This window comes from Hyaena hyaena, unplaced genomic scaffold, assembly GCF_003009895.1.
Source record: "Hyaena hyaena isolate Hyena2069 unplaced genomic scaffold, ASM300989v1 scaffold_72, whole genome shotgun sequence".
NCBI classification, from domain to species: Eukaryota; Metazoa; Chordata; class Mammalia; order Carnivora; family Hyaenidae; genus Hyaena; species Hyaena hyaena.
Genome location: NW_024080703.1, coordinates 1331607 through 1345557, shown reverse-complemented (window position 1 = coordinate 1345557; position 13951 = coordinate 1331607). Strand labels below are relative to the sequence as shown.

The 13951-nt window shown below is 40.3% G+C and overlaps 1 long non-coding RNA gene across 1 annotated transcript in view; it reads left to right on the top strand.

Annotated features, from left to right (window-relative positions):
* The first annotated feature begins 2129 nt into the window (after positions 1-2129).
* LOC120232369 overlaps positions 2130-13951 on the top strand; it is a 51025-nt gene continuing 39203 nt past the window's right edge. Inside the window, exon 1 of the long non-coding RNA XR_005528551.1 lies at positions 2130-2267. This is a non-coding gene — a long non-coding RNA (uncharacterized LOC120232369). The remainder of the gene's footprint in view (positions 2268-13951) is intronic.

The window sequence follows — 13951 nt, the reverse complement described above, 5'->3', positions numbered from 1 at the left end:
AAATCTTTGGAAAATTAAGATCTTTGTCAAGCTCACAAGCCTCGTGAAACCCTGACAGACATGCATGAGGAATTCTAGTGAAACAAGACACCCTAGTGTATAAAGGCAAACAGTGAGAGAGGACAGTTGTTCCCCAGGGGGCCTCTGATGAGGTTTTGTGAGTCTGATTATTATTTAGTTGATTCGTATATATATTTACATTTCCAGTTGTTTTGTTCCTTTCCAGAGTTATGTGTGTTATTTAATTGGTAGAAATACATAAGGTTGTTTGATATATGCATAGTGAGAATTTGTTTCTCTGACAATGATTACTTATATTTGTACAGAATAACATTACGAATGCATTAAATGCAGATACCCAAAAGAAATTGCAGCTATAAATTTCATTTACAGAAAAGTAGACATCAACCGTTCTTTATTTTTTTGCCTTTTTTAGATTCAATCTTCATAATATTGAAGAAAAAATTGTCTGGTTTTTTAAAAAGCAATTCTACTGAAAGTCATTTATGACCATGATGATGAAAGGATTGTTAGTGAATTTTTTTATTTTAAAAAGCTGAAAAATGCTCCATTTTATATGTATAAAGTCATTGAGAAGTATAAAAATGAGAAAATAATAGCTCCTTTATAATTAAAATCCTCTGGTTTGTTCACAAAGGCATGCCCAGGAAGACAGTGGGGGGGGGGGGCACCTGGGTGGCTCAGTCTGTTAAGCGTCCAACTTCAGTTCAGGTCATGATCTCACAGTTCGTGGGTTCAAGCCCTGCATCGGGCTCTGTGCTGACAGCCATCTCAGAGCCAGGAGCCTGCTTCGGATTCTGTATCTCCCTGTCTGTCTGCCCCTCCCCCTCTCATGCTCTGTCTCAAAAATAAATAAAACATTTAAATATTTTTAAAAGAAGAAAGAAAGGAAGGAAGACAGTGGGATAACACACAGTCTTGAGTCAGAACAATAATAGCCAACATTTCCTGAACAGCCACTATGTCAGACACTCTTCTGAGAATTTTACATGTTTTAACGCATTGGATCCTTATAGTAACCATGAGAAGCTGATGATTTGATTATCTCAATCATACAAATTAATAAATCCAATGAGAGGCATGAAGGGAATTGCAATCTTCAAGGCCAGGAAGGGACTGGGCAGAAATTTGAAGCAACCCCCCCTCTTCCTCCAACCTCTCCAACCCTGAAGGACCCTGGACCAAGTGTGTTGACTCACCAGGCAAACAGCAATTACATAATAATTGTAACCATGGCAATGATCCAGCCTCTGTCTCCACAGCTTGGGGCTTGTCCCCCATAAGATTACCAGGATTTTTTGGATAATCACTACATTGCAGCGCTACGAGAATTCTCTGAATGCTCTATAAAAAGATAGTAGCTAAGATAAAGTTCAAATGCTGAATATTGGAATCTTTCAATATTTTGACTTGTATGTTTTCATAAAGTTAGGTTTAGATCTCATTATTTCTGACTCCCTGAGGGTTTTAAAGAAGTAAATGACAAGACTCAATTGCAGACAGGGGGATGAGGGGAAAGAAACATTTATTGAGCACATAATAGGGCCAGGCTTGTGCTAGAGCCTTCCCTGGCATTATCTCCAACAGTATACAGAATAATTCTGTTATTCATTTATTCATGAATTCATTCATTGAGATAATGATGGAAATGAATTTCAAGTTGGCAAAGTGCAGATAAAAGCGGGGTAGGAGGAGAGCCTGGGATGGGGCTGAGGTTGGGCCCAAGGATGTGGAAAAGGATGAAATGGAAATGGCTTTGAGTTGGGGTGGAGATGAGATGAGGTTGGACACAGTGTATCACCCTCTGACATACTATATGTTTTACTTATTCATTGATGGTCTCTTTTCCCTTACTAGACTGTAAACTTCTGGAGGGCTCAGGTTATTTTTTGTTTTCTTTACTATTGCATTTCCAGGGCCTAAAACAAGTCTTAATATATAGTGCGTATAAATACTTATCTACTAATTGAATGAATGAATGAATGAATGAAGTTTTCATAAGTATTCATTTTGCTGTACGAGTCAGTTCACGAGTGCCGGGGTGTCCATGATGATAAAAGGAAACTTTCCTGTTCTTAATAAACTTGCAGCTGAAGGTTGAACACTTAGGCAGGTTACTACCGCTGATGTGAAAGGTACTGCTGTGAAGGAGGAATTCAAGGAGCACCTGTGTGATCCTGTGAACCTAATCCAGTCCTGGGGAGGCCTTCCTAGGAGACACAAGATCATCTAAGCTGAGACCTCAGGTAATACAGGAGCAGTCAAAAAGTTGGGGGGAAAGGCTGTTCCAGGCAAAGGAAATAATAAGGAAAGGTTATCAGGTGGAGGATGCAGGGCAGGTTCAGGGGACTCTAAGGTTGTCTTAATGTCTTCATTTTTGTTTTGAGACAATTGAAGGTCAGACAAGTAAAATCAGGGGCGCCTGTGTGGCTCAGTCAGTTGGGCATCTGACTTCGGCTCAGGTCACGATCTAGCTGTTCATGAGTTTGAGCCTCGCGTCAGGCTCTGTGCTGACAGCTCAGAGCCTGGAGCCTGCTTCAGATTGTGTCTCCCTCTCTCTCTGACCTTCCTCTCTCTCTCTCAAAAGTAAATAAACATTAAAAAAAAAAAAGAAAAATAATTGTCCCCAAGCCACACTGAATCCAAAGCCCAACTCAGTTGTGTCTGCATTCAAATGCCAGCTTTTCCAATCTGCCGTATGTATATGATCTCATAGACCAGTGCCTCCTAGTACTAACATTCCCTCCCCTTGCTCATGTGGCTATATTTTTCCAAATGGAAAACGTTAGTCTCATTTCTTACTATTTAACATACTCCTCAGAGAACCACAGGGCCAATAACTTTTTGGTTTTTTTCCTCACATAATATAGACTGGGACCAAGCAAAAGTTACAGGAAGTTGTGTTTACTTTCTTAGGACTCCAGAGGTTTACTGTATGGACTCATGTCCATTTAATGAACGTAGCTTAAAGGAATAGAAAAATTCATGCACCTCCAAAAAAGCTCATTTTCTCCTGGGAAATGGTTTTTACACAGGGATTATCATCCCTATCCCAAAAGAAAGAATTGCTCAACAATTGTTACAGCAAATTCTGTACAGGCATGCCTCAGAGATATTGTGGGTTCAATTCCAGACTCCTGCAATAAAGTGAATATTATGATAAAGTGAGTCAGAGGAATGTTTTGGTTTCCCAGTGTATATAAAAGGTATGTTTACACTATACTGTAGTCTATTAAATGTGCAGTAGCATTATATCTGGGGGAAAAAACCATGTATATATCTTAATTAAAAATACTTTTTGCTGGGGAGCCTGGGCGCCTCAGTTGTGTGGGTGACAGGCTCCTGGTTTTGGTTGAGTGACTGGCTCTTGGTTTCAGTTCAGGTTATGATCTCACAGCTCGTGAGTTTGAGCCCTGAGTTGGGCTCTGCGTTGAGAGCGCAGAGCCTGCTTGGAATTCTTTCTCTCTCCCTCTTTCTCTGCGCCCCCCCCCCGTTCTCTCTCACACACACAATAAATAAACTTAAAAAAATACTTTGTTGTTCAAAAATGCTAACCATCATTTGAGGTTTCAGTAAGTCATAATCGCTGATCAAGATCCCATAACAAATGTAATAATAATGAAAAAGTTTTAAATATTTTGAGAATTACCCAAATGTGACACAGAGACACAAAGTAAGCAAATGCTGTTGGAAAATGGTGCCGGTAGACTTGCTCGAGGCTGAGTTGCCACAGACCTTCTATCTATAAAAAGTGCAGTGTCTGTAAAATGCGATAAAACAAGGTATACCTGTAATAAGCACAGTCTAACTGGTGGAGGTTTGGGCTTGCATCCAGCCAATATCATCTGCATATAGAGAACTCATTCCACATTACCTGTGAGCCAGCTTTGCCTTCTTCTGAAGACTTCATTTGCTCTTGCTCATGGAACCAAAAATTTTTTTTTGAGTTGGAAATACGGTAAAAATTCGGATTGTTAGTAACTTGTTCTGTGAGTGTTCTGCAAGAGGATCAAACATTTGTAATAAATTTAAACTTGATAAATGAGCAATGTCTTGCAATAAGAGTAGTACGTGATGCCAAACATCACATGGTCACAACTGAGCTAATGGTTCTTGAAATTTGCTTTGATATATGAGTGCTTTGGATGACAAGCATGTTTCTGGAGCAAATTATGCTCGCAAACCAAGGTTTCACTGTATTTCTATGCTCTCATATTACATTTCTGCTATAGCCATCACAACACATGTGCTCTAGACCTTTCTGCCTCCCCTTCATCTTTGTGAGCTCAGGAGGTATCTCACAAAGGTAGATCATAGTGGACTTATTGTTTATAAAAGGCAGCTCTATCGTGATGTGTTCTTGAAACCACGGGGCACTGTAATAGCATCCACTGATGGGAGACATTGCTGCTGACAAAATATTACAAACAGGGCTATTCTAAATATTTGGAGTAACCTGGTGGTGATTCAAGTGCCCTCTATCATGGCAATATTAACAAGACTCTTCATACATTTCTCGGCCATTTTGTTCTATCTACGAACAAGGTACTGAGGTTTGGAAAAATCTGAGTCTCAGCATTAGCTCTGCAGTTCAGATTCCCTTAGTCTTTTTGAGCCTCAGTTTCCTGATCTGTGAAGTAGAGACTGTAACACTGGCCTTCCAACTTCATAGTGTTGTCATGAGGAACAAATGAGAAAATACATGTGAATGTAACTTGTAAATCATAGACATTCTGTAATTGTAAGCTATTATTATTATTATTATTATCATCATCATCATCATCCATGGGTTGAGATACAATTAATTGCGGGTTTTCATTACAACTCACTATGATCAGCCATCCTTTCAAGGAGGAAAACTTGGTTCAATGATTAGAAATATATTATGGAATGTCAGTAACACTTCCCACTTCACTTGGACTGCCTTCATTCACAAAGTGAAGAAGGACAGGGGTGCCTGGGTGGCTCAGTAAGTTGAGCGTCCAGCTTTGGCTCAGGTCATGATCTCATGGTTTGTGAGTCCGAGCCCCATGTTGGGTCCTGTGCTGACAGCTCAAAGCCTGTAGCCTGCTTCAGATTCTGTGTCTCTGTCTCTCTCTGTCCTGCCCCCTACCCCACTCATGCTCTCTCTCTCTCTCAAAAATGAATAAAAGTTTAAAAAAACATTTTTTAAGGTGAAGAAGGGCAACCACACAGATTTCAGGGATTTCATACGAGGGGTTCTATCAACATCACTTCTTATCTACTGTCTAGGAGTTGATACATTCTATATTCTGATGCAGTCATATCTTAAATATTATTAGAAGATAACTTTGGGACTGGGCTCTTAGCAGACATAAAGTAAAGGGTCCAGAAGGTATCACAGAATGTTTGAGAGTTTGGGCTCTGAAGTCTTCCCAGCTTTCTAACATGGTGTTTTAGTTGGGTTTATACTAATTTATACTACAGGAACAAATTAATCTCGAAATATCAGTGGCTTAACATACTGTAAGTTTTTTAAATCTTTTATGTAAAATCTGATGCCAATCAATAATTGTTTCCTATTCAATGTCTCAGGAATTCAGGTTCCTTCCAACTTAAGACATTGCTGTCTCAACATGTGGCTTCCAAATATGCCATGGCAAGGGAAAACATTACTGTAAAGTAGACGTGCCAGCGTTTGAATGTATTGGCCTCCATGTGTCACCCAGCATTTCATCCATGTTCCATCGGCCAGAAAAGTCCTATGGCTTTGTCCAAGTACCAGAGTTTGGGTAATGTTGTCTTCCCATGTTGCCAGGAAGGAGGAGAGAGCCAACGAGGAGAAGCATTCGGGGTCTCTCCTATACCCAGTTCCACCCCCTTCTTAGTCAAGTGAGTTTTGGCAAGTTAGGTTTCCTTAAGTCTAAAATAGAAGTAAAACCATTTTTAACTCATGGTCACGATAGTGCAGGTCACATGAGACAATTAACGTATGTAAAATACTTAGCATAATGCCTGGTATAGAGTAAGTATGTAATAAATGTTAAGTGTTATTATTGTTGCTATTATTAGCTGATTCATCGATTAGTCAATTGTATTCGGAGTTGATGAAGACATTCTATAGCTGATCTCTGAATTACTGGATGGAAAGTGTTCAGCACAAGGACCATCAGTTTATTTCCAGGAGGCTTTGAGTTTTTTCCCAACAACTAATAAAATATGATGAACTTTTAAATTTCTAGATGAAACTGTTCTCTTGGTCTGAAACTAATACTCCCTAGATCAATTTTATCCAAAAGCCAGATGAAAATGTGTTTGTGTGATAAGATGTCTGCGCATTGAAGGGTTTGTCATTTTCTGCATCCATCGAACAAGACCATGATGGGATTGTTTGTTTGTTTCCTGATGGCTTTTTCATTTGTATTTAAAATGATTCGGAACTTTCTTCTTCTAGTGAGTCAATTGCCACAAAGCTTAAGCAGATGTATCCAGCAGGCAGGAAAATTCTTAGGGGACCTGGCCATTGGCTCAAGAGGGTCAGTGAAAGAGAGGGGTAATGAACATGTACTGATTACCTATTCTCCACTGAGAATCTGATGTGTTGTTTCAACTAATCAGCATAGCAAATTTGTGAGATCAGGGGGCGCCTGGGTGGCTCAGTCGGTTGAGCGTCTGACTCTTGATTTCTGCTCACGTCATTATCTCATGGTCCTTGAGTTCCAGCTCTGTGTCAGGCTCCAGGCTGACAGTGCGAGCTTGGTTGGGATTCTTTCTCTCCCTCTCCCTCTGTCTCTCAAAATAAGTAAATAAACTTAAAAAAATTATTTGTGAGGATTATCCCTCAGTTTACATGAGAAAATTGAGTCTCGGGAGCTTCCAGTAACTGGTCCAAAGTCTCCAATACAGTAATTGCCAGGGCTTAGATTTGAACCATGCTTTGAGGGGAAGGAGGAAAATAATAGAAAGGATATATACTTGGTGGTAAGAAAGAGCTGAGTTCGAATCCTGGCTTTACCTTTCACCAAAACAATATCTCAATTAACTTTTATGATCCAGTTTATCTCTGTATAGTAAAGATAGTGATAATAATGCCAACAATAACAACTAACACAAATGTGAGGCTTTGGGCGGGGATTTTTACATAGAGCTTATGTGTTGAGTTCTCCTGATGTGTTTTTATGTATGTTAACCCACTTAATCTACACAACTATCTGACTGAAGTGGTACACATTATTATCCTTATTTTTCAAAAGACAGAACTGAAATACTCAGTGGTTAAGCAATTTGCTCAAGGCCATATAGCTAGTGAGGAGCAGAGTGTGAATTCAAACCCAAGCCCTCTACCTAAGTCTGACTCAGCTACTAGCTGTCCTCTGCTCATGGTAATAATGCTATGCAGAACGAATGAGGAAACACATCAAGTTTAATGTTTGCCCATGGGAAGGCATCATGATCATCACTCGTGCACTCTGCAATACTGAGATGATACTTCCCAAGGAGTGTCTCTCTGCAAGGAGGGATCTAGCCTGCGGACCACTGATCGTTGGCTCAACTATGAGTGGCCCCTCACTCCCCTGATCTATCCAAAGGCTCCTCTCCCACCCTGTCTCCTGTCTTGGACAATGCCTGTCCATGGAACAGGCATTTACAATTTCTCTAATTTAAAGGAAATCAAATTTGAGATGGGACTGTCCAGTCTCCGTTGGTCTATAGCAGGTAAATTGTCTACTGTGGGAAGACTGTGGATGATGACCTGTGAGAAGATTAGAGTCAACGCATGGCATTTGAGAAGACCATGCATCAAATGCTAAGTTAGCTGGGTGGTATAATTGCTTAAAGATTTTATCATATATTTGGTTTTTGCTAATGGGGAGCTTAACTATAATCCTCTTAAATTGTTTAGCCATTATTCCTGTTGTTAGCCCGAGGTGTTAAGAATGGTTCTCATTTCCTTTGAGATCATCTTATCACAGAAGTCTAAGAGATGAAGACAAGTTCTATTTTCAGATGAGCAGTTAAATGGTTAGGAACAATAAGAGAAAATGTGACAGGCCTGAAATCTTTAGATTAGATACAGCAGCTAATGAATTTGGAGGAAATGCTGAAAGAGGGAACTAGTTGCTAGCTGAACAGAAAGATGATGAACTATAGTGACTACTGAGAGCAGTCATGGTAAGTTACTATGAAAATATTTTCCAAACCTCCAGGCAAAAAGCACAGACTCTGTGAAGACAAATAACTCTCAGAGTCATTTTGTTAGGTGAATCCATAAGGGAGCTACAACTTACAAACATTCTCTAATGGCCCCATTTTAATCTTCTGCCTCTCGAACACTGAATAAAAGAAGTAAAAGTCAGGGTTAAGTGACAAAGCGGTCTTTCATGGTATTTTTGTGTTTGTATATCTTGACGTATTCTTACCCCAAATTTAAGATGTAAAAAAATATACAGGACACACACACACACACACACACACACACTCACACACGCACACCCGCTTGTTTTAACATTATTGCTTATCGTATGAACTGCTGGGTGCCCTTGGTAACTTGTGGCAACATTATAGTACTTTAATTCAATATCACGGAAGATGTATTATATTCAAGGCAGTAAGTTAATTACCTCACTGCATTAAAAAAGATGTCTGCAGGAGTCACCTTGACGCTTTTTCTAAATCCTACCTAATCAGTTACCAAATCCCATGGACTCTACTGAGTGGACCATGCCCTGCTCCCCGCCATGGCCACCTCACTGCCTTCCAATCGACACCATCATCGCAGGCCTGCAGTGCCACACCAACTTCCCACCCACCTCGTCCCTTCCTTTAAATAGCAGTCTGTCCCTTAACATGGAAATCTCATCCTGCTGCTTCTCCATTGAGAACTCAGTTACTCTCAGCATAACGCCCAAACTCACTTCCTGCCTCATAGGGCCCTACGTGCGCTGCCCTCACTGCCCCGGCCAGCATCCCCGATGCTCCCTTGCCACCTGCACCCTTCTCCACTCCCATTTCTTCACCTGAGTCCCCCCTCCCCCCACTTCCTGCCCATAGACCTCACACGTCCACTGCTTCTGCTCACACAGCTTTCCACCCTGGCCTCACCTGTCTATCTCCTATTCTCCTTTGGGGCACTCTGTTTTTTTCACCTATGGCTCTATCCTCACAGTTTATTTATATACTTAGTTGTAGCAGGAAAGTTCATGTCCCACAAAAGCAAACTCACCAACCTTCATGAGGAGGTGAGGATTCTGTATCCTCAGAGTCAAACACAGTGCCTCACCCACAGAGGTGGTAAATATTTGTTGAATGTGTAAATGAAAGAACTTACTATTCACAGAGAGAAAAAGAATATTTGCAAAGCACATAAATCAGAAAGAAAGAGGTAATGTGGAGTACAAATAAGACAGCCATTCACTCCTTGCAGTGGGACTGGGGCAATCTTGGTAGATGAGAGTGGATTTTGAAGGATAAGCAAAATTAAGATATGCAAACTAGAGGGAAAGTCTTTCCCATTCAGAGAAAAGCACATGGCACTTTAAGAAATGGTGAAATGCGGGTAGAGCTCAAAGCTAAGGGGCTGTGGTGGATATAGAGCTGGAAGGGAAGGTGAGATGGAAGGTGGCCTTGAATGCCACACCAAAAGGTTGGAGCAAGTCTGGAGATGAAGGGTTTCTTTGTCTTTGTGAGAGAGAACTTCATGACCCCAGATGATTTCAGCAACACTTTACGGTGGGTAAGAAAAATCTAGGCTACAAAATTTAAGCCAGGACTAGATAAACAGTGAGAAGAACAAAAGCAGGGAACAGATTCAAGAGATGGTGCAAAAATCAAGTTTTCTTTTCACATTTAAATCATACAAGTTTCATATAAGAGGTTTTTATTTAGAAATGAAACTTTTCCCTTGTGAGTGATTCATTTATTTGAAACGGCTCTTTCTAACTTTTATAGGAAATGAGAAAAAGAGAGAGAGAGATTGTTTGGTGGATTGTTTTGGTTGCAATCGAGATTAACTTAACCCAACTACTTTAGGCAAAACTGGGGATTTATTGGCTGTCATACCGTATAAAGGCCAGCTTGCTGCAGGAGGCCGTGTTTACCTCTTGCCATCTTTCATGTTTGCTTTACTTTGGGTATTTTTACTTTTTTTTTTTTTTTACTTTTTTTACTTTACAGTTTTACTTTCTCAGCGAGTACTTTCTGAGCTTTTTCTTGTGACGCTTGTCACTTGTGCTTCCTTTAGATGCTTTAGAAAACTCCTCGAGGGGACGCCTGGGTGGCTCAACCATTTGAGCGTCTGACTTCTGATTTCTGTTTGGGTTATGATCTCATTGTTTGCGGGATCGAGCCCCGTGTTGGGCTCTGTGCTGACAACACAGAGCCTGCTTGGAATTCACTCTCTCCCTCTCTCTCTGCCCCTCCCCTGCTCGCATGTATGTGCTTATGTGTATGCTCTCTCAAAATAAACAAACTTTAAAAGAAAAAAGAAAGAAATCTCCTAGAGAGGGCCTCTTGGCTACATGGTTGGGTAGCATATGGTTGAGCTGGATGGTGTTCTCTGCCAGCTGCTCCTTAGAACCATAGACTTGACATTGTCTGTTGGGGTGAGTCTCTAAATCACAAGGGATTCCATACTAGAAGGAAGGAAAAGGTCCAGAGAGACAAAGCAGTAAGTGTCTATTACATACAGCATGGACACAGAGCATATGAAATGTTGAATACTGCCATATATTTGGGGAACACAGATCAAGCACAGCTGTTCACATAGCTCTTCCTAGTATTCATTCATTTGTCTTAGAATAACCCAAAATATTGTCTCCAGCATGCACTGCTCGCAGTATGAAGAAAATAGAAACCTTCCCTCCCCCCCCCGCCATCTTTTGAGTCAGGGGCTTGGTTAACTGAAAGATTATGTTCCTTTAATGAAGTTGGAGAGCACTCTTTTCATTCCAGAAATAAAAGAATATTTGTGTAGAAAAGGAAATAGCTGAACACAATGTTTTTGCTTCTTTTGAGTCTACCTTGCTTCATGGTTGAATAATGTCCTAGATAGCCAAGGGGAAATAAATAAATGGAACCAATATTTCTCTTAAGAAACTTAAACAAAGCAAAACAAATACCCATTCCAGTTCTGGGAATCTAACCCAGTTTGACACACCCTAATGGCTTCATTAAGTCTTTGTTCCAAGTAAGTTCAAAGTAATCCATTAAAAAAAAAACAAAAAAACACAGATGAATATGGGTTAACTGCTTAATAGCTCATCTTATGTTTCCTGTAACTACCTTACATTATTTATTTTATAATAGCAAAATAGGGTTCAACAGCTGTGGATTTGAGCAACTATAATCTGATGGCAGATCATTTTAAGCACATTATATTTAAAAAAGATATCCTGATATTCTTAGGAAATCAAAGCCACTAAAATATGAAATTACAGTGCATTAAGAACGTTCAAAATTATATTTTTATGGATTATAAATTGTAAGATTTTTACAAAGCCTCTGGGGACTTTTAGAATTTGCATTGGAAGCTGCTCTGTGGAATTCCATAAAACATTTTAAAGGTAGGAATTTTCATGGGTCACTAAGGACTTCTGTAGAGCCCCATAAAAGTGCAATTTCTATAAAATATTATATTAATACATTTTAGTTTATTTATCTTTGTGCCTTTCCTCCAACTATAACCTAACAATCATCTCATCTTTTATTTTTTATGTTGCTTTCTTATGGTTCTATTCAGATATAAATCTGTACATTCATTATATTTCATGTGGCCTTTTGAGGATCATGTTATCCAAAAATAATATTTGAAATGGCACCGAGAAACATTTTTGTGAAGCTATCAGCCAACAGTGCCATGGGTTGAGAACAGGTTGAAATGGAGACTTTCAAACGTTTCTAAATAAGATTACATAGCAACAAATTTCATGACAGCCTCTATAATTTAAAAAAAGTAAGAAACTTTTGGCAAGCACTGCATTCCTGGTTCTCCCTGTGTGTAGCTCAGGTTGGCTGGTAAAAGCATACTTTCTCATGTGCTATTACACCTATAATCTATTTTTAAAATAACCCTTATCCTTCTTATTTGAATACAGTGAATCAAACTAAACAGACCTAATTATGCCTAGAAAAACTGTACCGTTTTGGGAGCAGTTGAGCTAGGGTGGTATACAAGGAGCACTGACTGGGTGGGTTAGACAACAGGAATTTATTGCCTCCGTTCTGGAGAGCAAAAGTACAAAATCATGGTGCCCGCTGGGTTGGTTCCTTCTGAGGGCTGTAATGGAAGGGTCCATTCAGGCCTCTCTCCTTGGCTTGCCGCTGGTCGTGTTCCTCTTGGGTCTCTTTGCATTGCCTTCCTTCTGTTTGTCTTTGTGTTTAAATTTCCCTTATTATAAGGACACCAGTCATATTGGGTTAAAGGTCCCCTTCTGTCGCTTAGCTGGTTAAAGCGCCTGTCTAATAAAGGCTCCCCTTAACGACCTCATTTTAACTGGATTACCTCTGTAAGGACCTTCTCTGAAAATACAGTCATGTTCTGGGGTACCAGGGGTGAGGATTTAAACAGGAATTTAACCTGTAAAAGATAGGTTGACCTTCCTGCCTGACTGTGCAGAGAGTGCTCAAGAATGTTGTTTTCATTACTCTCGTGGACAGCAGTTAAGAGTAGAGGCCCCGGAGTTGGAGGCCTGGAGTGAGGTATTGCTTCTGACACTTGTTACCGGTTGACGGGAACTAATGCTTACCCTCTCATGATCTCAGGTTCCACATCTGTACACTAAGGGTGAAAAAGAACTGCCTCAGGGAGTGTTCTGAGGCTTACATGATATAATCCATGAAAGTGCTCAATAATGAGAATAAATAGATACTCAAATATAACACCTCTTAGGATTTTTATCATCATGTTGTCGATCTATGGCTATCGTTGCCCTCCTTTATTGAAACTTTTCAATGAAAACACCTTCTATAATTATGTTAGCCCCAAAAAGGAGTCTTCTTGGTCCATTTCAGTATTTGTTTTTTTTTTTTTAATATTTTTATTTATTTCTAGGAGAGACAGAGAGAGACAGCGTGAGCAAGGGAGGGTCAGAGCGAGAGGGAGACACAGACTCTGAAATAGGCTTCAGGCTCTGAGCTGGCAGTCAGCACAGAGCCCCACGCGGGGCTCGAACCCACGAACCGCGACATCATGACCTAAGCGAAAGTCGGATGCTTAACTGACTAAGCCACCCAGGTGCCCCTCCATTTCAGTATTTGTAACTTGGATATGCCTCAAGGGACTTTGAATGAAAGGTACAGTGGCTAAAGTATGATTATATTTAGAAAACTAGTAGCAGATTCAATCACTGGTTCCCTCCCCCCACCCCAGAAAGTACATATAAACAATTTGATTCCAACTGTGACTTAAAATATTATCTTGTGCACAAAGACTGAACCAGAAGTTAATTGGACTAGAAATTCTAATCTGGATTCTACTACTCCTTCTCTGTGTCTGTTACGCCTTCTGTGCAGAAGAGGATGCCTGGCTTGGGGTTAATATTTTGTCATTTAGATCTGAGAAACAATGGCTCCCCTACAAATATGCCTACTAGCTGCTTGTCATGAGACAGAGCATACAAGGAGGCGGCGCCCAGGCTCAGATCTTCCTTCGTTTATGCTGAGTATTTTACAAAATTTTATTAAAATAGAAAATATCTAGGGGTGCCTGGGTGGCTCAGTTGGTTAAGCGTCGGACTTCAGCTTAGGTCATGATCTCGCGGTTCATGAGTCCTAGCCTCGAGTCGGACTCTGTGCTGACAGATCGGAGCTTGGAGCCTGCTTCGAATTCTGTGTCTCCCTCTCTCTCTTTCTGCTTCTCCCCCACTTGCGTGCTCTCTCTCTCTCTCTCTCTTTTTCTCAAAAATAAATAAACATAAATTTTTTAAAAATATAAAATGATTTTAGGGGCACCTGGGTGGCTCAGTCATTTAAG